The 23,363-nt window shown below is 34.3% G+C and overlaps 1 protein-coding gene across 4 annotated transcripts in view; it reads right to left on the bottom strand.

Annotated features, from left to right (window-relative positions):
- Positions 1 to 23,363, bottom strand: part of SESTD1 (SEC14 and spectrin domain containing 1) — a 161,772-nt gene that overhangs the window by 113,070 nt on the left and 25,339 nt on the right. Inside the window, exons 2-3 of one of the 4 annotated variants that reach the window (XM_073218600.1) lie at positions 3,389 to 3,472; positions 2,657 to 2,727 (exon numbers count right to left, since the gene is read on the bottom strand). The exons of 2 other annotated variants lie outside the window; for them this stretch is intronic. The gene's annotated coding sequence lies outside the window, so the exon portion shown is untranslated. The remainder of the gene's footprint in view (positions 1 to 2,656; positions 2,728 to 3,388; positions 3,473 to 23,363) is intronic. One more of the 4 variants, XM_037000255.2, reaches the window with a different exon arrangement.

Raw genomic sequence — 23,363 nt, 5'->3', positions numbered from 1 at the left:
AAACTATTCTATGCTGGATAGGAAGAATTAATATTGTTAAAATGGCTATGCTACCCAAAGCAATCTACAGATTCACTGTAATCACTATCAAATATCAGTGGCATTTTTCATTACACCAGAGCAAATAATTCTAAAATTGTATAGAAACACAAGACATCAAAGAGCCACAGCAATCTTGAGAAAGAAGAGCATGCTGGGCATATCTGATCCCTGATTTCAAACTGTACTATAAAACTATGGTAATCAAACCATATGGTTCTGACATAAGAACAAACCCAAAGACCAATGGAACAGAAGAGAGGGCCCAATAAATAAACCTACACCTAAATAAACCTACACTTTAATGATCAATTAACATATGACAAAGGAGGCAAGTATATGTAGTGAGGAAGACACAGTCTCTTCAATAAATGGTATTGGGAAATCTGGACAGCTGTGTGCAAAAGAATGAAACTAGGTTACTGTATTACACCATACACAAAACTAAACTAAAAATGGAATAAAGATGTAAACATAAGATCTGAAACCATAAAACTCTTAAAAGAAAACACAGGCAATAAACTCCTCAACAGTAGCATTAGTAATTTTTTTCTGGATATGTTTCCCACGCAAGGGAAACAAAAGCAAAAATAAACAACTAGGTCTACTTCAGACTAAAAAACCTCAGCAAAGCAAAGGAAACCATCAACAAAACAAAAGGCAACCTACTGTATGAGAGAATATATTTAGAAACAATATATCTGATAAGGAGCTAATTATCCAAAATATATAAAGAACTCATACAACTTAAAACTAAAAATAATACTAATATAACCTAATTAAAAAATGGGCAGAGCACCTGAATAGACATTTTTCCAAAGACTTACAGATAGCCAACAGATACAATGAAAAGACGCTCAACATCACTACTCATCAAGGAAATGTAATACAAAACCACAATGAGATATCAGCTCATACCAGTCAATAGGCTAGGATAAAGACATGAAATACCAAGTGTTGTACAAGGATGTAGAGAAAAGGGAACCCTCCCACACAGATGGTGGGATTGCAGATTGGTACAGTCACTATAAAAAGCAGTTCGGAGGTTCCTCAAAAAAAACTAAAAATAGGAATACCATTATGGCCCAACGATTCCACTTCTGGGAATCTACCCAAAGAAAACGAAATCATTAATTTAAAAAGATACATGCACCCCTACGTTTATCGCAGCATTTTTTACAACAGCCAAGATATGGAAGCAATCAAAGTACCCATTAATGTAATGGTACATATATAAAACATAGTATTATTCAGCCATAAAAAAGAAATCTTGCCAGCTGTGACAACATGGATGGACCTAGAAGGTATTAGGGCAATAAGTCAGAGGAAGATAAATACCATATGGTTTCACTTATATATGGAATGTGAAAAACAAAAATGAACAAAAAAGAGAAACAGACTTACAAACATAGAGAATGGATAGTTGATTACATAGCGGGTGGTGTCAAAGAGGTAAAGGTGATAAAGAGGTACAAATTTCAGATTACAAAATAATTTAGTCCCAGGAATGGGAGTATAGGAATTAGTCCCAGCATAGGGAATATAGTTCATAATATGGTGATATCTTCATATGGTGACAGATGGTTAACTACAACTTATGGTGAACATTTAATAATGTATATAATTGTTGAATCACTAAGTTATTAATCTGAAACTACTACTGTATATAAACTATATTTCGATTTAAAAATTTTAAATAATAGCTCTCTGATTTCTCATATTTTTGCTTCCTGTAAAACATTAACACATCTTATCCTCATGTGTACATATGTTCTTCAAGATATTTTCTAATCCAGTGTTTCAATTTTTGTCCCCACTATTAACTGTCTCCATCTGTCCATATTTTGTAGTTTTAAATTCTCCAGGGAAAAATCTGATTAGCCCAGTTGATACAGGCTATAATTCACTAGTCTTGGTTTAGTTTTCTAATGTCCACTCAGCCACAGCCAGGCTAAATACAAAATGAGCAAAATGAGACTATCCATACAGCAAGTGCTAAGATCAAGACAGTATCCCTTAAAAGGGAGCTTTAGCATGGCAGTCATCTAGAGGCTTGTCCAGCCAGTATGCTGTCCAAACAGAATGTCAAAGAGAGCGGGACCTTTAAAACAAAACAAGAAAATTGAAGGCTCAACTGTATTATTCACCTTTACCTAGTTGCATGTCTGAGAGAGTATGGCCCATCATATTTTATTCCTTCCTCCCTTGTCCCACCTCGCACCTACACACCATCACAATATAGTGACAGTTTCTTAGAGAACACTGTGAAATTGCACTGTATTTAGTTAAAGAATTTTTTTTTTTTTAACAACCTCCTCTTTTTTAAATCAAGATATAACTGACATAAAACATTATACTAGTTTCAGGTATGTGGTATGATTTGATATTTGTATATACTTGCTTAGTGATCACCACAGTAGGTCTAGTTAACATCTATCATCAAACATAGTTACAAATTATTTTTGTCTTGTGAACTTTTAAGACCTACCCTACTAGCAACTTACAAATATGCAATACAGTATTATTAACCATAACTACCCATAAATAATTTTCCAGCTGGGTAGAAAATGATTATATATGAGTATATTACTTATTCATCAAATACTTAAGAACCTACCTTATTTCAGGAACTGTGCTACCAGCTGGAGATAAAAATTCAAGTCAAAGCCCTTCCTTGAAAAAGATATACTTAAGAAAAAAACAGATATTAAGAAAAAGGGTCTTTTATAGTTTCAATATTTGTTGGATTATGACTAATTAAGCAAGACTACTTACAGAAGTATGTTATTTTACAACTTTCATATATAAAACTAAAACAACAAAAATCACCACTATTTGCACCTGTCTACAAAAAAAAAACACTGCCTAACTAAATGTGATATATTGTTTTCAAGTTTTATCCTTTAATATTTGCTTGCAATTTGTTCATTTTTGTTCTTCATCAGTCTGGGCTAATATACAATTATTAAGAAGAATGAGGGAAAAGCTCACATTTTACATTTTTAAATCTAAAGCCAGTAGCAATTCCATGTTTCCTGATCATATTTTGACCTAATGTGTCTGTCATTCAGCCCTACAATAACAAGACAGCTCAGATTTATATCTATGGTCCCTTTTCTTGTTATCAGTTTGTCAGAGACCAGATTTGAAAGCTTGATAATGATAATGATAATAAAGGTTATGAATATGACTATATATCATTATACCCATTTTACATGAGCATTAACTGGGGCTTACAAGAGGTTTAAAATTGCCCAACATCTCACAACTAGTAAATGGGGAAGTTAGGATTCACACCCAGGAAATCTGGTTCCAGTAATGATGCTCTCACATCATACTATCAACTTACCAGTAAAACAGCTCCCAAAACAGCCAATGACAAACAGCCAACTGAGTAAGATGGAGCTCTAGACTACATGCAACATTAAAATATCTAAAGAAAAAAAATATATGTATATAAATATGTGCTACTGACTTGATTCATTCATTCTAAGGCACCAGCACTTACACCCACCATTGCTTTTCCATCATCTGCGCAGATGTTGACACAGTGAAAAGTCAAATAATACCTAAGAATTATAAAAATAGGTGTGATTTCACAGACCCCATGGAAGTTAGAAACAAGAGAATTGCTGATCTCGGCTAGGCTGTTAATGGGATGCTCCCACAAAGGAATTTCAACCTTGAGGGAGTAATGCTGATAGAGGAACTTCGTGATAGAAATAGACTGGCTTCCTAACCAGACTTTTCCTGTGGTGTAAGCACAAATTCAGAACTGCCTTTGGTTCCTTCCTATTTTCTGGCTCCATCCTCATCAGTTCTGTGAGTTATGTAACGTTCTTCCAATAAATCCCTTTTCTGCTTAAGTTAGTTAGCACAGGCTTTTATTTTAGTCAGTGGAGAAACTTCATTGGAAGAGGAATCAAAGGTTCAATTTAGAGTTTAATTGGTTGTGTCTGCAATCACTTACTGCTATTTCTTCTTGTGTAATCTGCTGCCATTTACTCTGAATGAAAATGCCCATCAATAGACCAAGGTTCTAAAAGCCTTGCCACAATAAAACCCAATTAACCAGTACCCAACAGAAAAATTTCTCAAGATCCCACAAAGCATGAGAAACAGTAGGTGTGGATGACCTCTTGAGTAATATCTGTGTTATTCATCTTTGCAAGTCAGGTTATTGATTTCATGCAAACAAGCACCGAATTTTTACCATTGTGTTCTCCACATAAAGTGAAAAGGGGAGCTGGTTTCAGTGTACAGTCTAGACTTACCCTGTCAAACTATGATATCCAGAAGAAATCTGAAATTTTATCATTTTCCCCTGAGAGAGATGCTTTATCCAAACTTTCCATCTTTCTATTACTTTACAAAACTACCTCACCATGGCAAAATACTAAATTTCTAAAAATGAAGCAGCTTTTCTTAGGAATCTTGAAGGTGATGAAAAAGTAATTTAAAGTAATGAGAAATACAGATTTTGGGGTGTGTTGGCCAAGATCAAATGAACTTACAGATAAAATGTGAAATCATCAAGAGATGAAAGCTATAATGCTTACTCTTTATACATCATATTTTCCTCCCCTCTAGCGTCTCCTTTCCATCAATCTCTTCTATGTTGTCAAAAAGAGATGGGTAATGGAAAATAATCATTATTGTACTACTAGTTCCAATTAGTTTTTCCAAAAGTTAATATTTTAGATTTCTCAAGTCATTAGCATAGTCATAACAATAAAAAACCCAATTTGCCTATCTTTGTTCATTTTACATATCTCATAGTTAAAATAACATACATAGCACACAAAATAAAGGGAAAATCTTGCAAAATACAACCATCCATTGCGATCACCATGAATAAAATGTAAATTAACACAAAGGTATTGGCTCACACTTTTCTCCAATGGGGTAAATACAGATCATTATTTTTCACAAGAAACTCATTCTGTCTGGGTAGATTATATTCCCAAATAAGAATTAAACCAATGATGATACATACTTGATATGAATTAATGAAAACTTGTAAGGAAAATACATTTTTAAAAGAACTTGCCAAGTGAAACAAGCTAAGAAATCGAAAAATTAAACAATTCACCACATGCTTAACAAAAACATGTCATATTTCATATAGTCATTTAAAACTGCCTATCTTAAGTTATAATTTGTTAAATATAAAAGGCAGCTAGATTTGATAGCAGATGAGGTGCCTCTGCAACTGGTGAATATAAAGGAAAATGTAAAACTATGATTGCATGTTATCTTCAACCAAAAGCAAGAATCACCAAAGTAAATACATTCCTAGCTTCAAACTAAAACCTATCTAAAACAAAGCCCTTCTACAGTTAGAGATGATGAATTCTGAGAAGCAGAAATATAAGGAGACCAGGTTTCAACTGATATTTGTATACATCCTCTGGTTAGAACATCTTTCCCAAGATCCTGGAGAGTTAAAAGAGGAAAACTGAAGCAGTAAAGTCATTAAATTGGCATCTTGTCTCCCCCAAATGTAGAGACCAAGTCTTATTTATGTTTGTATTTATTTACTCTTTCGTTCACTCACTCATTGAACAAATCTATAAACACTTACTAGATCAAGGAAAGGCTAGGTGCTGAACATCCCTGGCATTCAAAAACTATCTAAATAAATGAAAAAAAATGAACAAATACATGAAACAAACAGAAAAGTAAAACTTACCCTAGACATCCTAACATCATCAGAACTACTGAAGTGAACACCTTGTAGTGTAATCATATGATCACATGTGCATAACTTTCAAAGCAGCCCCAACCCCACCCATCCCTTCCTGCCTCTTCCTACTGGGACAGTCTCCCACGAATCCAGCAGCCACATAAATTGCTGGATGCTGGAGAAAAGAAGGTCCATGATGGTGATTAGATGGATACCAATGGGTGCTATCAATGGATAGCCATTAGAGGGCAGCAGAGGATGCGCTGAGGCAGCAAGAAAAGAGAACTGCAGCAGGTCTATTGTCACCGCTGGGCACATTAGCTTCATAAAGGATCGTAATTGATGATATGAGTGGGTGCACTGGAATTCCTTTCTCAAAAAGTATAAATCAACCAGTTTATTCAGAAAGTTTAGTTTTTTTTGAAGAGCATTTTTAACAACCAGTGAAAACCCATTAGGATAGCCTAAGGCTAACTGAACCATCTTTAATAAGTCTGGATCATGTAGAGATGTAATGGAAATGAACAAAATAAGAATGCAGCCTGCTTATTAGCCTTGTACTTCCAGAAGAAATACTACAGCTTTCCTTAAATTTAGGTAAGAAATATCTTCAAGTGTTGTAACAAAGTAAGAACAGTCTTAGAGATGAAATCAAGAGAGCACACATACTAGTACTTGCCTGGGTTCATCACTCCATATACCCATATATAAAATTATACAGAAATAAAAATTATACAACTTTAGGTAACACACCAGTAAAGCAGATCAACAGCAGAAAATTTATATAAATTTTTTTGTTATTGCAGGCAGGTATATAATTATTAATCTGATTTTATAACAACATTGACAGTTTTAAATGAAAGAATAATATTTCTGGATAAATTTTAAATGAAAATGGATCAGCCCAACAGAGGATATAAACATTATAAATATCTATGAACCCAACATAGAAGCACCTAAATATGTAAAACAAATACTAACAGAACTAAAGAGGAAAATGGACTGCAACTCATACATATTAGGGGACTTTAACACACCATTTATATTAATGGACAGATCAACCAGACAGAAAATGAATAAGGAAACAGAGGCATTGAACATGGAATCTACAGAACACTCTACCCAAAAGCAGCAGAATACACAGTGTTCTCAAGTATACATGGAACATTCTCCAGAATATATCACCTACTAGGCCACAAAAAAGAGCCTCAATGAATTCTAAAAGACTGAAATTGTATAAAGCAACTTCTTAGACCAAAATGGTATGAAACTAGAAATGAATTGCACAAAGAAAACGAAACAGCCCACAAACACATGGAGGTTAAACAACATGCTTCTAAATAATCAATAGATCAATGAACAAATCAAAACTGAAATCAAGCAATACATAGAGACAGATGACAACAAAAACACAACAGTCCAAAATTCGTGGGACACCACAAAAGTGATTCTAAGAGGGAAGTGCACAGCAACACAGGCTGACCTCAGGAAACAAGAACAATCCCAAATAAACAGTCTAAACTCACAATTAAAGAAACAAGAAAAAGAAGAACAAATGAAACCCAAAGTTAGGAGAAGGAGGGACATAATAAAGATCGGAACAGAAATAAACAAAAATAGAAAATAAAATACAGAAGAAAAAAATTAATGAAACCAAGAGACAGTTCTTTGAGAAGATGAACAAAATAGACAACCCTCTAGTCAGATTTACCAAGAAAAGCAGAGAAAGTACATATATAAACAAAATCAGAAATGAAAAAGTAATGGTCACAATAGATACCACAGAAATACGAAGATTATTAGAGAATTCTATGAAAAATTATATGTGAATAAGTTGGACAACCTAGAACAAATGGAAAAATTCCTAGAAAAGGACAAATCTTCCAAAACTGACCGAAAAAGAAACAGAATATAAGAACAGAACAATTACCAGTAAAGAAATTAAACTGATTATCAAAAACTCCCAAGAAACAGAGGTACAGGACCAGATGGCTTCAGAATTCTACCAAACATTTAAAGAAAAGCTAATATCCATCCTTCTTAAAGTATTCCAAAAAGTAGAAGAGGTAATACTTCCCAACTAATTCTATGAAGCCAGCATCACTCTAATACCAAAAACAGACAAAGACACTACAAAAAAGAAAATTATAGACCAGTTATCCCTGATGAACATAGATGCAAAATCCTCAACAAAATATCAGAAAACCAAATTCAAAAATACACCAAAAGGATCACCCATCAAGACCAAGTGGAATTTACTTCAGGGATGCAAGAACGGTACAATATTCATAAATAAATCAATGTGATACACCACATTAACAGAAAGGAGTAAACCACTTGATCATCTCAATGGATGCTGAAAGAGCATAAGAAAACTGAACATCCATTCATGGTAAAAATTCTCAACAAAATGGGCATGGAGGGTACATACCTCAACATAATAAAAGTCGTACAAGACAAACCCACAGCTAACATCAACCAATAGCAAAAAACTGAAAGCTCTTCCTCTAAGATCAGGAACAAGACAAGGATGTCCACTCTCACCACTTTTATTCAACATAGTGCAGCAGTCCTAGCCACACCAATCACACAACACAAAGAGATAAAAGGCAGGAAGAAGTTAAACCGTGACTATTTGTAGATGACATGATATTATGTATAGAAAACCCTAAAGACTCAACCAAAAAACTGTCAGCATTAGCTGGATTCAGCAAAGTTGCAGGATAAAAAATTAACACACAGAAATCTATTTTGTTCCTATATACAAACAACAGATCAAGAAAACAATTCCATTTACAAATGCATCAAAAAGAGTAAAATACCTAGGAATAAACCTAATGAAGGAGGTAAAAGACCTGTACTCTGAAAACTATAAAACACTCATGAGAGAAAGTAAAGACACAAATAAATGGAAATCTATCCCTTGCTCATGGATAGGAAGAACTAATAGTCAAAATGGCCATCCTGCCTAAAGCAATTTACAGATTCAATGCAATCCCTATCAAAATACCAACAGCATTTTTCAATGAACTACAGCAAATAATTCCAAAATTTGTATAGAACTACAAAAAACCCCAAATAGCCAAAGCAATCCTGAGCAAAAACAAAGCTAGAGGGAATTATTCTCACTGACTTCAAGCTCTACTACAAAGCCACATTAATGAAACAATCTGGTTCTGGCACAAGAACCAACCCATAGATCAATGGAACAGAATATATGGTAAAGTAATATATGATAAAGGAGCCATATATATATATACAGTGGGGAAAAGGGAGTCTCTTCAATTACTGGTATTGGGAAAACTGTACATCTATATGCAAGAGAATTAAACTGGATTATTGTCTAACTCCATACACAAAAGTAAACTTGAAATGGATCAAAGACCTGAGTCTAAGACATGAAACTATAAATCTCACGGAAGAAAACACAGGCAAAAATCTCAAGAGCAATTTTTAATTTTTTCCTGGATATATCTCCTCAGGAAAGGGAAACAAAATCAAATATGAACAAGTAGGACTACATCAAACTAAAAAGCTTCTATATAGCAAAGGATACCATCAGCAGAACAAAAAGGCAACCTACAGTATGAGAGAATATATTTGTAAATCATTTATCTGTTAAGGGGTTAACATCCAACATATGTAAAGAATTCATATACCTCAACACCAAAAAAATAAATAACCTGATTAAGAAATGGGCAGAGGACCTGAACAGACATTCTTCCACAGAAGAAATACAGATGGCCAACAGGCACATGCAAAGATGGTCCACATTGCTAATCATGAAGGAAATGCAAATCAAAACCACAGTGACATATCACCCACCTCACAGCAGTCTGAATGGTCACTATCTAAAAGGCAAGAATTAACAAGGGTTGGCAAGGATATGGAGGAAAACCCTCCCATTGCTGGTGGGAATGTAAATTTGTGCAGCCACTGTGGAAAGCAGTATGGAGAAAAAACTAAAAACAGAAATACCATTTGACCTAGTAATTCCACTTCTAGAAATTTACCCAAAGAAAGCAAAATCCCTGATAGATAAAGATATATGCACCCTTATGTTTACTGCCACATTATTTACAATAGTCAAAATATAGAAACAACAAGTGTCCACCACCAATAGATGAATAAAGAAGATGTGGTACATATACACAATGAAATAATATTCAGTCATAAAGAAGAAATCCTGCCATTTGCAACAACATGGATGGACCTAGAGGGTATTTGTTAAGTGAAATAAGCCAGGTGGAGAAAAGACAAATACCATATGATTTCACTTATTTGCGGAATATAAAAACAAAACAAAATGAACAAAACAGCAGTAGACTCAGAGACACTGAGAAGTGACTGGGGGAGGGGTTGAGGTGGGTGGGTAGAGAGGGTGAGGGGGATAAAGGGACACAAAAATTCTCAATCATAGTATTAGTTGGTTATGGGGATGGTAGTACAGCATGGAGAATACAGCCAATGATTCTGTAATATCTTCCTATGTTGATAGATAGTGACTGCACTAGTAGGGGTGAGGATTTAATAATACGGTAATTGTGGAACCACTGTGTTGTATATTTGAAACCAATATAAGATTGTATATCAACTATACTTTTAAAAAATTAAATGAAAATGATAAATGTTTAACTTTTTCCACAATAGATATCCATCCAAAACTGTAATTCCTCTGAATAAAATTGAAAGCTAAAGGATCACTATATGATATTTTTACAAATGGATTAGGGCCTAGTTTATTCAGGATGGAGGGAAGAACAAAGGGAAGAGAGAGAGAGATTTGTTTTTTTTTAAGAAAATATCAGTAATCTACCTGGAAAAGAAAATTCAATATTAAAGAGACCGGGAGGACATTAAAAGTCCTACCATGCTGTCATTAACTTCAAAAATTCGGAAGTCTGATGCTCATGGGAATGACAACCCACCACTTAATAAACCTTCTCAAGAACAGTATAAACAGCTATGCCTCTACTACTCTCTTTGCCCTCCCGCTTCTCCACAGGAGTCACTGACCCTGGTATCTACAAAGTCAGAAGCATAGGGAAGTCAATTCCTTAAGGACTTCCCCACCCCTCTAGGTATTTCACCAAACCCTTAAGGGCTACACATCTCCATTTCTGAAGGTTCATCTTCAAAAATTCCTTAACTGAATGAATTCAACTTTGGTTCTTCTTGATTATGTTAATCCTTAGGAATTTGGCTGCTACTTCACCAAAACTGGGACAGGAAAAGGAAAAAATACTGCTTTACAGAAGTCAACCCAGCTTGTAGAATTTCAGAAACGTAAATAAATTTCTGATATCACTTGTAGAGTACCCCATGGGCAGAGCCTCTTTACCTACTGCTAGAGGTCTCTGAGATGAACTCTCTACCTGAATGGCTTCTCTGCATCTGAGCAAGAAACCTGGACCACCTCCACCTCCAGGACCACTTCCATGGCCACTGAGTTCACCTGGCAGGGTAGGTCTTCCTCAGAAACCAGAAGCAGCAGCACGTTCAGCCATGATGACTTTATAAACTCAGTGCTGATTTCTAGATACCAAACCCTCTTTTGTCTCCTGCCTGCTTCTTCATCTTAGAATTTCTCTAGGTCATAATCAAACGTCTTCTCTCCTGAGCTTTATCCTAGAAAGAAGTGTTCTTCCTCTATCCTTGGCAAAGATATACATGCTTTTATTGCGCTGGTCACCCACTAAATCCAACATTCCAACATAGATAAAGGTTCAGATATATTGTCAGGTTCCTAATTTCATATAATTGGCATATAAATTTTTAGTGTCTGATTGTTTATATGGTGGCTATCACACATGTAACAAAGAATACTTAAATTCAAATAAAATAGTTTACATAGTAAGAATTGAGATTTTAGCACTATTAAGTTTTTTTTGTTTATATAATGCCAGTATTTGGTACACATCAAACATCACACTGGAAAAAAAATAAAGAGTGCAAAAAAAGAGTCTGAAAATTTTAGGTTAACTAGAGAGATGGAAAACTGCTCATAAAATGGAAATTATTCAATCATTACCCAGGCAAAAGAGGCCAGTGGAACATATGAAGGAGTTATTTTTCTGTCATACTAGAAGTTCCACTAAAAAATGTACATTGTAACATTTTTGAGGTAAAACTATAAAAACAATATTGAACACTGCAAATCCTTTAACTTATTCAGTAACTGAAATGCTACTTCACTATCACATGGAGCAAAGTAATATTAAGACATTTATGGAAAACTATAGAATTATCCCCTTTTATCTCTCATAAGGACTGTTAGCAGTATTAGCTATGTTCCTAAGCAAAGACCTCCCCTTTTGAAGACCTCTCTGCCATGGGATTCTATTCCAGAACTTTCCTCCTTGAAAGACGGTGGTGTAACAGTAAAGATCATGGCCTTGGGGCAACAGTGTGACTCTGTGGCAGCCACTAACTAGCTAGGTGGGTTGGGCATTTCCTTTCATTTCTTTTCTGGGCAAGCATAATCACTAAACCTAAATCATGGGCCTGAAGATTAGGTGAGCTATTGTATTTGTAGTGTTAAGTATAATCCAGGATGGTAGCATTCAATAAATGGCATCTCTTAGTAGAAGCTAAATTTTCCTTCCTCCATTAATTATTGCTTTCCTATCACTGATCCTCCACTGATGCCGCAGACAGAGCATTCCCACTAAGACCTTCTGGGTCCAACACACTAAAATGATCACAATCCTATTATAAGTAGCTTAACACATCCTGGCAGCTTTTTATGTTTCAAGAAAATTATTTTTTCCTCAGAATGACATACAATTCTATTAATATCCCCATTTTTTCTGATGAGAAAACTGAGGTACAGAGAAGTAATTTGCCCAAGGTCAAACAGATATTAAGAGATTCATAAATCACAGACCTGCATTTACTCCAAAATTTTCATTTTATTTGATAAGGAAATTGTCTTAGTCCATTTGGGCTGCTATAATAAAATTACCATAGAGTGCATGGCATGGATAACAGACATTTACTTCTCACAGTTCAGAGGCTGGGAAGTCCAAGATCAAGGCACAAGCAGATTCAGTGTCTGCTGAGAGCCCACTTCCTGATCCACAGAGGGCAGGTTTCAATTTGTGTCCTCACACAGTGGAAGGAGCCAGGAAACTGTCCAGGGTCTCTTTCATAAGAGCACTAATCACCTTCCAAGGTCCTAGCTCCAAATACCATCAATTAGGGATTAGTTATCAACATATGAATTCTGTGATGGACACAAACATTCAATCTACACAGAATCAGAACAAGAGACACAGACTCACCTCCCTAAGACTGCACAGCAAGTGAGTGACAACATGAAACCCACACTCCTAAAACCCTGCCTATGGTCTCCTGACATTGTATTATCACATAATAAACCCCAAATTAAAAAACATGAATAGCAGAGAACCATTATTTCATATATGTTAATGATTTTTAAAAATAAGTATGTCCCCCACAAAAACTTACATACAAATATTCATAGCAGTATTACTCTTAACACTCAAGATACGAAAACAACCCAAACGGCCATCAGTTCAGAATGAACAAAATGTGGTACATCCATATGATGAAATACTACTCAGCAATAAAAAGAAATGAAGAATTGATATATAGTAAAACATGGATGAACCTTAAAACATTATGCTAAGTGAAGAAGCCAAATACAAAAGGTCACATATTGTATGAAATATCCAAAATAAATTCTTAAACAGAAAGTAAATTAGTGGATGCCTGGGCCTGGCATAGGTATGGAAATGACTGGTAATGGGCACAAAGATATTTTTGGGAGGTGATGGTAATAAAAAATCAAATTATAGTGACATTCCATAAACCTCCGGGAAAAAAAAATCACTGAATTGTACACTTAAAAAGAGTGAATTCTATAGCTTGTAAATTTTACTGCCAAAAAATAATTTAAAAAATATACAACAGAATTGTTCATTTTGTAAATCAGGAAAATCTGAATGTAAATGATGTGCACTTTAAATATTAAAAAATAAAAACTAAAAACATGTAAGCTATATGTTCCACAACATCTATAAAACAAACTATAACATTTACTGAGCAATGTATCCCCGATTTCCATTATAATTAGAACATACTGCTATGAAAGCACCTCAGTTGCAAAGACAAGTTCCCTCCAATACTGTACATTCCAGGTGAGTAATACAGTAAGAAAAAAAGGTAAAGTGATGAAATAGAGGGAAGCTAGGAGAGGATGCACAATGTTGATACCACTCTTACATTTAGAAATGTCCTAACTTTTTACCACTCTAAATAAACTACAAATGGAACTTAGATTTGCTTTTCATGTTTACTCTATAGGAAGGTGTTAGGCTGGAGGAAGGAAAAACAAGGACATGCAAACAGAACAGAGAGATGCCATAGGGTGAGAACACATCAGACCCCAAGGTCCATGCCTTATATGGAAAGGGGACAGCTCTTCCTGAATTCCATCCTTCTGATGTGCCAACTAAGACCCAGATGTCAGCCTCCTCCCTCTTGGAAGGAAAAAAAGTTTCTAGTTGTCTATTATGTTACCTTTAGCCAATCATACCTCTCCACACTCCCTAGGATAGCTTGCCCACTCCTCCCCTTCCTAATCCCTTATAAGTCCCCACCTCCCTGACCAGGTGTGATTTCCCGGGCCTGTGACAGCCAGACCGCAGAACATCACCTGGGAGTGGCATTCAAATAAACTACCTGGCCCTTTGTTGCCTCTCTTCGCCTGCTTATTTCGGCTAAAATTTATCTTGCAGAAGGTTTATAAAGGTCTTACCTCTTAGGTAGCTCAAGATTTTCACAACAACACACATTAAGACATCCAAGATTTGATTAAAGGTTAAATATTTACTCCTTTAATGTTATCACACGTTTTAAAAGAAAAAGGTTGCCTTTGAGTACAATACCAAGACTATCCTGCACTCCATAAATATCAAAGGCTTAAAGGATCAATGAATGCAAATCATTTTAAAACACCACCTACAGCAAAAGGCGGAATCTCAAATTAGTTAATCTGTGTTTCTTTTTTTTTTTAATCTGTGTTTCTTTTTACCTCAAAGTAAAATAACAATGACTGACATTACTGAGAATGTCTTATGTATATAGCATATCCTAATCACTTCACAGTTATTGCTTCATCAATAATCATATGAGGCTAGAACTGTCATCATGTAATAGCTGAGGAAACTGAGGTTTAGTGAGGAGAGTTTAACCTGCTCAAGGTCATGCAGTTCACAAGTGAAATGCACCAGGCAGTTACACCCAAAGCTGAGTCCAAGGCATGAGTTATATTATTTCATGGTCTTGTTTAATGTAATAAACTTTATTATAATATGAATAATAAAAGTCTTTAACATCTCTTGAATAGAATTGCTCATTTTTTAAGATATAATGGCATTAAGGTTATATTTGTTAAAGAGTCCCTTCATCTTTTTGTGACATACACATTTACAAATGAAAAACATCTGAGATTTGTGTCAATAATGTGGAAGGGGGATATATATAATATATGATAGGCCATGTGTTGATAATTGTTGAAAGTAGATGATGGGTAATAGTGATTCATTTTATTTTGCTTTTGTAAGTTTGAAAGTGTCCATGATAAAATAAAAAGACTGAATCTTTAAACATACCAATATTGTAAAAGAGAAAGCTACAATCCTTTCAAATTTTTGTTCATTTAGCAATATTTTATTTCAAAAACAAAGACGGAAAAAAGACTACACATAATTTTTAAATACACATTCACCATCATATTCTAAAACTATGCAGAAAGATATGAGTATTTGATCTCTATATATATGACTTCTGAGGAGGAGAACAATTCTGACAAATGACTAACAAGAAGATACTTGTCAAAAAGCCACAGGCAGGCAGGATCCCGGCTTTTGCCACTTTGTTGGCAGTGGAGACTTTTGTTTCCTGTCTCTTAAGTCTTTGTGACTGGAGTCATTTTCTCAGCAGTCTCCCTCTCACTCTATCACTATCACTATGATATACTCTTTTTTCAGTGATTAAATTACTAAGAAAAGCATTAGTTTATGTACACAATATGTATTCACTGTGATGTGTGAACAGTAGTGGTTGGAGAATCAATTAAATATCATACTGTCTGACCCAGAGTAGAGCCTAAAGGTTTGAATTTAATACAAATTAACACTTAAAAGCATGGCCCAAATTTGGTAACATTTTATGAAAATGTTTCTGAAATCTAAAGTAGGTATTGATTGGCTCAGTAGCATGCACGTTTTGTCTAGGACAAGTTTGTCTGTCAAAGACAACACCTGGCACATGACCAATACACAATAAATACTCACTGTACAAACTCCCTTCTTATGATCCTGCCAGCTTTCTCATTTAGGTGCCAAAGGGCAGAATAATTAGGAAGCAGGAGAAAAGGGGAAAATCAAGCTTAGATAATTTTAAACTCAACAAAGCACTGTGAAGACAACATGGATTTACTTTGAACAGAATATTAAATTACACAGTTCAGAGACCTCTACTGAAATATCCTGGGACCCAGCCCATCAGGATCATGAATGAAGAGAAGCACTTTATAAAGCCTTCTTTATGCTGAGCTAATTCTTAACTTTAGGCTTTTACTATTCAGATTATTTAACTTTACTACTTTTATAGCCTAAGTGAGTTTTCATTATCTATATTTCAAACCTTGTAAAAGTCACTATTTAACGTGAACATTTTTCCATTTTCTGAAATTACACGTTCACTTTCATTATAGTATTCACCATCACCCCCTCCTCCACCTCACCTTCTCACTTTAATATCTACAAATGCTTTCCTGCTCCTAGTTTGTTCTTGTGTTATTTAGGTGGCTCCTTACTCTAGCACCCACATCTCACCTGGCAGATTATCTGATCTGCAGAATCCAAAGAAGAACCACAAAGGAAACTTTACAATTCCTCAACACAGTCAAATACAAGTTTTGCCAATAAGTTTCTAATAGTTGAGGCAATATCATTTCTGCTATCAACTAATATATATGCTAGAAGTGAGACTGTGGCAACCGATATTAGAAAAATATTTTTTGTAGAAACATGCAACATACAAAATCAATTTTTTTCAATGAGAAACTATGGCAATTGTTGACATTACAAAAAAATGATTTAAGTTTTGAAGTGTCCACCACCTCTAGTACAAAGCATATCAGTTAGGTAGGTGGCACCAAAGGAACACTTCCGTTTTTAACAACTTCTTCACTGTTTGTGAAGCCCTGAAAACAAGCAGAGACAGCAGGGTTGTCATGATTAGAGACTCAGACGGACCTGGGGTCAAATCCTACCTCTGCCCCTTCTTCAGCTGTGACCTCAAGCAAGCTACTTTACCTCTCACCCTGGTTTCAGTACCTTAAGGAGGCCTGATGCCATTCTATATAGGGTGATACATCATAATTCTTTCATTGAATTCCCTATTTAGCTTAAGTTTGTTACATTGGCTTCAATGCTTAAAACTAAAGGGACTAGACCTTAGACAATCAGCCTTCCTGAAACCCTTCATCATGATCCCTCTACCTCCCAAGAGTCTACCTTGATATTTATCAACTACTGAGACAAAATCAGAGCTGCACAATCATTTCACCCCCTCAAGAAGAAATAAGGCATTCAACGTGCTATATTTTGCTACAGTGACAGAGAATGGTACTCTTGAATTAATATTCTTATAAGACCTCCTGAAACATCACCCCTGCTCAAAGAAAAGCAGAGGAATGAGCAATCTGCAATACAAAAGTACTACTTAAAAAAAAGTAATTAACAATTAAGTTGAAGTACTCCCCCAAAAGAACAAAGCAGAAAACTTTAATCAACATGCCAAACTGAATTTTGTCTCTTTAAACAAGTATTTGAGTTATGAAAAAACACTTTGGATCAGAAACTTAAAACCTAAAAACAGAATGGACAAAAGCAAAAAGAAATGAAAGAAAAAGTGTCTGAACTCAAGTAAGAAATAGAAGAAAAACATAAAATCATACCAGAATTGAAGACTGAATTACAAGGTGCTCAAAGACAAATAAAAACTTAATAAAAGACATTGAAAAAAAAAACAATTAAAATGAGATAATGAAGTAAAAAGAGTTAAAAAGAAAGGTATTGAAATGAAAGATAGACAAAGATGATATAATTATGCACAACTGGAGTCCCTTAAGAAGAAAATCAAAGCACTGGAATAGAACTAATATTTTAAGTATAATCCAAAAAAAACTTTTCAGAAACAAAAAACCCAATTCTACATTTAAAAGGATCCACTAAATAGCAGGGAAAATGATCTGCCACAATCAACTCTGAGACACATCCCAATAAAACTATTAAGACTTTAAAAATAAAAGGGAAAATAAAACAAGGAATTCCAAGCTAAAGAATCAAATAACTTACAAGAGGAAAGAAAATCAAGACTAGCATTAGCCTTGTCAAAACAATATACATAAAGTAAGGCCACACTGTAAACATGGAAAGAAAGTGTAAACCAAGGATTTTCATTTATGGCCAAGCTGTCCTTCCAGTATCAAGGCTATAAAAAACAACTTTAAATATGCAAAAAATCAGGTAAAACTGTACCCATAAGCTCTTCTTAAGAAATCTACTAAAAACTGAGCTATGTCTAACCAGTAGGCAACTGGAAAACTTCAGGAAAGGGTTGATGGAAGAGTTTAATATATTTAATTGTAGAACTAAAAGTAAATGGTTAAAGTTTAAAGTGAAAGTAGATATAATGCAATGAAAAAATGAAAGAGAAAAAATTTAGAATAAACCCACTGATTACTGAAACAGCAACAGGTAGGAATCAAAGCACACCATTAAAAACTAACAAAGGATAACAGAAATTAAATAAGAAAACAAGGAATGAGGCCATTTTTAAAAAGGCATAAGTATTCAAGTACCAACTATACCTGAGGCAAAAAACAAATCCAAAATATCTAAAGAAAGCACATCAAAAAGAAAAATACAACACAATGACCACTGAATTTATAGCATAAAGTAATAGGAGAGAATTGAGGTCAAATTCAACAGTCATTAAAGAAAATTATTTTTAATATGGCATATAAAAAAGTGATCTGACTAAACCCTGTATGCAAAAAATAACCTAAAACAAAGTAAATCAGAGAAGCTCAAAAATAAAGGGACAGGCCAATGGCAAATTAAGCAAATAGAAACAGTAAGAATCTGGAATAGTGATCTGATACTAAACAATTCAAGTCAAAAAGCGTTAAATATGACAAAGATGCTAAAAGCCACTACACACAATGAAGATGTAACAGTTAAGAATACCTATGCCCCAAATAACACAACTACCTTTAAAAAGCAGAAACTATAAAGAATGCAAAGACACAGAAAAACAACTTTAATAATATGTAAGACTAACACACACACAAAGTTAACTGAGAATAACTGAAAATATAAACAACTTATATAACACAAATAAGGTAACTCTTGTAAGTATATATCATATTATCACCTTGATAATAAAAACCAAACCTCCTTCTCAAGTCAACATGAATACTGACAAGAAAAAAGTGATCATATGTTAGTCTTAAAGAAAGTAACAGTATATTTCATGAGGTAAAAACAATACAATTCTAATAAAACAAGACATTACTAACAAAATAAAAAACAGGGCATTCTACCTCAAAAATTTTAAAACTTTCTACTATTAAACGACTCAAGTGAAACAGGGAATCAAAACCAAAATCACAAATTTTCTAAAAAAAATATGAAAATGATATATTCAATGCACTAAAAAGAGGAAAATCTGTATCCTTAGGCACATATATCAATAATAAAAATAAATTCCCAATTCAAAATAAACAAAGTAAATCAAAGGAAGACTTAAAGGTGGAAATAATAGATAAAAAAGAAATTAATGAGGTAGAAAATTAAAAATACATGTCTAATTCATAAACCAAAATGGAGCTTTTTTCCTTTAAGAAAATGGACAATGTTAATTCAGAAAAAACAAAAGGAGAGAACACAAATATACAAAATAAGAAATTTACCACTTTAGAGAAAAGTCACACTTTCAACAATATGAAAAAATGTTAGACAAGATTATTCATTATGGTAAAACTGGAATGTGTGTGTGTGTGTGTGCGCGCGCGCAAGCGTGTGTAGAAAATACAATTGGAAAAAACCTGCATGTCTGCAAATAAGAAAGCAGATTGAATAAAGAATTCATATATCCACAGAATGGAACAGTAGACAGATCTAAAAGCTAATAAGATCTCTATGAAATAATATGAATATCCAGCATATATTGTTAAGTAGAAAAAGCAAAGTACAAAAAAATGTCTACAGTGTGCTACTTCCTGTGTAGACAGGAAAGAAGAATATACACATTTATCTGCTCATTTCATGCAGAGAAAGAAAAGGAAGACAAGTGAGAAACCAGGATAACTTCCTTCAGAAAGTAGGGGAGATTAGATGGAAAGCAAGAGAGATGGGTAAAAGAGTAGTAGAGAGGGAAGGGGTGACTAACTCAGAGTATAGCTTTCTGTATAGTTCTGACTTGGAACCATGTTAGTGTTTCACATAGTCGAAGAAGCATAACAAGACCAACAAGGATGAATGGGGGAAAAAAAACCCTAAAATAGAAATGTCTCAACAAATGTCAAACAGAAATGTCTCCAACAGCATTGCAAATGGCAAACATAATTAACACTAAGTGGGGTGATGAGGGGATAGGCAGAACTAACCCAAGTAACTTTTGAACACAGTATTTCTACTACATATTCTAAAACTAAAAACAAAACAAAACAAACTGTACATAAATACTGAATTCCAATAAATGGGTTTTTTCCATGTTAAGGATTAGCAATTATTAATTACTTTCTGTATATTATAGGGTTGAGCAAATAGATAAATAATCTATGAATAACAGAAGTCAGACTTCTCACTGTCAAAGGGAGTTACAAATATGGGAAGAGCGAGGCTAGAAAAGGGATCCTGCAATGATGGTTGAAATAGGAAAAATTAACATGTACTCACAGTTTTTAACATGCAGGGATGCGCATATGTGTGTGCCCCTAGTCTGTCCCCTGAGAAGGTTCTGATGGTTAATTTATATGTCAACTTTACTAGGCTACAGAGGGCCCAGATATTTGATTAAACATTATTCTGAATGCTTCTGAAACATTATTCTGAATATTTCTCTTTTGGAAGAGATTAACATTTTCATCAGTGGAGTAAAGCAGACTGCCCTTCATGCTGTAGGTGGGCTTCATCCAATTGGTTAAACAGAACAAAAAGACTGACCTTCCCGTAATAAGAAAGATTTCTCTAATAGACTGACTTTGGGCTTACCTATAACATCAGCTCTTCCTGCCAGATGGTCTTCAAATTGGAACATCAGTTCTCTCTGGGTCTCCAGCCTGACAGCCCACCTAACACACTGGATTCAATGGCCTCCATAATCACATGAGCCAATTCCTTATGATAAATCTCCTTATACGTATATTCCATTGGTTCCTTTTCTGTGGGGAACCCTAATACAAGAGCCTGAAATCAATGACCTTTCAGTAGGATGAGCACAAGTGCCTCAATCCTGATTTCTTAAACACTATCCCCACTAAAAGAATTTCTTAAATACTATCCCCACTAAAAAGAAATAGGGAAGTGCTCAAAGATTTATGGCACATATCAGAAGAACACAGAATGATTCAGGTAAGAATTATTATTGCACATTAAAACTCACGGGCAAAAACTGTATGAGAAATAATATATTTAGAGAGTGTCAAAAGTATCTTCCCAAAAGATAACTTGATAATTAAAAAGGGAAAGAAAGTAGCTTTAGAGTGGGGAAACCTGGAGGACACTGCTATAACTAATAGGAATTATATCACCAGTTATTACAACAATAGCATGGGCCTCCAAATATGAAATAGATACACTTCTGTAGTAGTATTCAGCCAAAAATGCATAACTTGAAAACATACAAGAAGGAATACACAATACAAAATACAAGGAGGAAACACCAAATACAAATGGTACAATATTTCTATAAAATAACTGACTTGCACTCTTTAAAAATGTTATGAAACACAAAGAAAAATCATGAAACAAAGAAATACCAAGGAAGTGTTCCATAGGAGATTAAAGAGGTATAACAAATGAAAGAAACACATGATCCTAGACTGGACCCTATGCTGGGGAAAAAAAAAAAAAAACATTTCCCATTTATTCAAAAGCACATAAGGAAATTTCATAAAATTTGAATGAAGACATTATAGTACTGTATCAGCATTAATTTTCTGACTGATGATTGTACTGTGGTTGTATAAGAAAATATCCTTTTTTCTGGGAAATGCACACTGAAGTATTTAGGGGCAAAGGGACATTAATGTCTGCAAATTGCTCTCAAATGTTTCAGAAAAAAAGTATTGCCTTATGAAAAGCAAATGTGGTTAAAAGTTAGTATTGGCTGAATCTGAGGTTAAGAGTATATGGGAATTCTATAAATTATTTTTGCAAGTTTTCTGTAAGTCTTATATTATTTTGAAAATTATAAATCAGGTAAAATTACTGTAGTATTTGATAGTAATATTTCCCACATTATTTCTCAACATTGCATGCATCCACACATACACTATTATAAAAACCAGAGCCAAAAACCTAAAAGAGACCTTCAAGTTTATTCTTTTCCTACACCCTCTATATAAATGGCCACACAACCTGCTGACCCCACCCTCTTCTCTTCAAGGGCACTACCGCCTCTGTTGTACAGCCTCTGAAAGATTTCCTGACTCCAGCCTCTCCTCTTTCACACACCTGTAAAATTAACTACTTCACCACTCTACTCTAAAGCAGTGAATGGTCCTCCATGGCCAATTCTTCTACAAGACTTAAGTCTTTTCCAGATCATGCCCCTGCCTCTCTTCACTTCATGTTCTCATCAGCAAGAAACCAAGTGCTGTTCTCGGAACCCGCAATGCTGTTTCATTGTTTGTGTTCTGGCATATGCTGCTATCTCTGCTCATACACCCTATCTATATTCCTTATCTGTCCAGTCAAAGAAATCATATTTATTCTTTAAAATTGGCTTCACCTTCTCTATGAAATCTTCCCTGACACAAAACTCAGTGTGAGGATGAATAACTATTCCCTTCCTCAGTAGAGCTATTATTTTATCTTACAGTATCTCTATTGCACTTATTACACAATGTTAAGTATTTGCCATTCTAAGGTGAATGAAGATACATTGACAGAAGGGATCAAATCCTATTTATTTGTTGAGTTACTTAGAATACACTACTTGGTCCTCAAATAGTATTTATTGACATGAATAATTATACACATGTATACACTATACATGCATAAAGGGTACAAAAATGTGAAGAAAGCTTCAATCTGTATGCTGAAAAGTAAAGTCTAAGAAAATAAAAAAATACTCTTAAGATGAATAAAGATTTCACAGGAGAGATGACATATATTTTTTGCTTGTTATTTAATATAAATTAGAACAAGCCCTAGAGTTAATTTATTTGCATTCATTTTCAGAAACAATCTGGTGTACTTTTCAATTTTTATTTTCTATAGTTTGATGATCAAGAATAATTTATTGTTCAAAGGCTTTTAAATGAACAGGGACTGAAATAAATTCATGTAAATGAAATAACACACAACTAAAA

This window comes from Manis javanica, chromosome 12, assembly GCF_040802235.1.
Source record: "Manis javanica isolate MJ-LG chromosome 12, MJ_LKY, whole genome shotgun sequence".
Taxonomy (NCBI): Eukaryota; Metazoa; Chordata; class Mammalia; order Pholidota; family Manidae; genus Manis; species Manis javanica.
This window is presented reverse-complemented; position numbering and strand designations above follow the sequence as displayed.